Source organism: Dendrobates tinctorius, unplaced genomic scaffold, assembly GCF_039654945.1.
Source record: "Dendrobates tinctorius isolate UK_male_01 unplaced genomic scaffold, ASM3965494v1 ptg000637l, whole genome shotgun sequence".
In the NCBI taxonomy this organism is placed as follows: Eukaryota; Metazoa; Chordata; class Amphibia; order Anura; family Dendrobatidae; genus Dendrobates; species Dendrobates tinctorius.
The window spans coordinates 37501-40000 of NW_027362289.1; positions in this window are offsets into that span (position 1 = coordinate 37501).

Consider the following 2500-nt stretch of genomic DNA (forward strand, 5'->3'; position numbering starts at 1 on the left):
CGAGGGAGGGTCTGGTCAGGCTTGGGTACCCCAGCATTGCCTCTCTCGCTTGGGATGCACGATCGGCAAAAGTCCCTCTCGGAGCTGTGGAAGTTCGGTCTCAGCCGGAGTGCGCAACTTCCAGACGAGAGGGACCACATGCCAAGTCGCCTACCCAAGTCGGGGAACCAGAGAAACAACTGCTTTCTATCGGGGTAGAGAGACGACACTCTCTCAAGTACATTCTGCCAGAGGTGCGCATTCCTATGTATTTGCATTGCGGGACAACGTCCCCACTTTAAGGGGACGAAGTCGGAACTGTACCCGGCCTCAAGTCACTGTAGGGCGGATGCGGCACCTAGAAAATTCCTCATTCCGGTTCTTTTTCACTTAGTCGTTTTTTTTTTTGGCAAGAATGTACCCCAGGATGGCCAAAAAGCCAAAGCCAGGGACTGAGAACCATCGAGCATGCTCTGAGGGGACATAGTCAGAGGGGGCGTCCGCCTTCCAGAGCCCTCCTTCCCACGAGGACTCCAGATTTGCCCCCCCCCCCCTGACAACAGCCATCGCCTCCAGAGAACCAGGGACCACCGAGGGAGGGTCTGGTCGAAGCTCAGGTACCCAGGATAGCTTCTCCGGCTTGGGCATGGACCGCCAGACAAAGCCGCGGACCATGAACCATCCAGCCTGCTCTGAGGGGACATAGTCAGAGGGGGCGTCCGCCTTCAAGAGCCCTCCTTCCCACGAGGACTCCAGATTTGCCCCCCTGACAGCCATCACCTCCAGAGAACCAGGGACCGCCGAGGGAGGGTCTGGTCAAAGCTCACGTACCCCAGGACAGCTTCTCCGGCTTGGGCACAGACCGCCAGACAAAGCCGCGGACCATGAACCATCCAGCCGGCTCTGAGGGGACATGGTCAGAAGGGGCGTCCGCCTTCTAGAGCCCAAACTCGGCCACGGACTCCAGATTTGCCCCCCTGAATGCCATCACCCTTCAGAAGACCAGGGACCACCGAGGGAGGGTCTGGTCAGGCTCAGGTACCCCAGGATCGCCTCTCTCACTTGGGACGCACGACCAGCAAAAGTCCCTCCTGGAGCCGTGGAAGTTCAGTCTCGGCCGTATTTTGCAACTTCCACGACAAGAGGGACCACCTTCTAAGTCGCCTACCCGAGCCAGAGAACCATAGGAACAACCGCCATACATCGGGGTAGAGAGAGCCCACTCTCTCCTATATTCTCCCGCAGGTGCGCATTACTATGTATTTGCATTGCGGGACAATGTACTTCAATGAGCGGGACAAAGTCGGAAATGTATCCGACCTCCTGGAACTGTGCGGCTGCTACAGCAGTCAGAAATTCCCCATTCCGGTTCTTTTTCACTTGGATTTTTTTTTTTGCAATTTTTTGCCTAAAACGTATTCCTCCAACATGTACTAGCTCATGACACTTGAAATTTTTGAGCCAATTGATAATAACAGCTTTTTAGAGCTCAAAAACAAAAAAAATTTGAGCGAACAAAAAATGTTCGAAAATGACCTCAGCTCCTGGAACTGTTTTCGGTACACCTCCAGAGAGGCTCCCCTGCCTGGAAGTCTGTCACTGCTCAGCTCGAAATTTTTCTAAGTCCCAAAATTCGGTTTTTCATCCAAAATTCAACTTTCTGCCCAGGATCCACAAACTTTAAACCCAGTTGGGGGACCCTCCCTGGGGGCCCTACAACATACTGAAGCCCCCCTGTGGTGGAAGTAGGGGAATTTACTTATTTTTACACAAAATCACAAAATTCCATTTTTTGTTCGCAAAACACTTTTTTGTCCTCAAGAAACTTTTTTGTCCTCAAAACACTTTTTTGTCCTCGAGAAACTTTTTTGTCCTCAAGAAACTTTTTTGTCCTCAAAACACTTTTTTGTCCTCAAAACTCAATTTCTTCCATAATTCGACTTTCCCCCAAAAAACCACACATTCTACCCTCATGGGAGGCACTCTCCCTCGGGTCCCCACATCATATTGACGCCCCAGAGCGGTGGGAGAAGGGGAAATCTGATTTTTGCACAAAAATCCAAAAATCGCTCTAAGTCCAAAAATCCTGAAAATTTTTCTAAGTCCCAACGGTACTTTCTGAAAAGTGTACCCAGGCCCCTGGAAGCCTCCTAGGTACACCTCCTGAGACTCCCCCCTTCCTGGAAGTCTGACACATCTCGAAATTTTTCTAAGTCCCAAAAACTGGTTTTTGCTCCATAATTCGACTTTCCCCCCAAAAGCCACACATTCTACCCTCATGGGAGGCACTCTCCCTCGGGTCCCCACATCATATTGACGCCCCAGAGCGGTGGGAGAAGGGGAAATTCGATTTTTGATCAAAAATCCAAAAATCGCTCTAAGTCCAAAAATCCTGAAAATTTTTCTAAGTCCCAACGGTACTTTCTGAAAAGTGTACCCAGGCCCCTGGAAGCCTCCTAGGTACACCTCCCGAGGCGCCCCCTTCCTGGAAGTCTGTCACATCTCGAAATTTTTCTAAGTC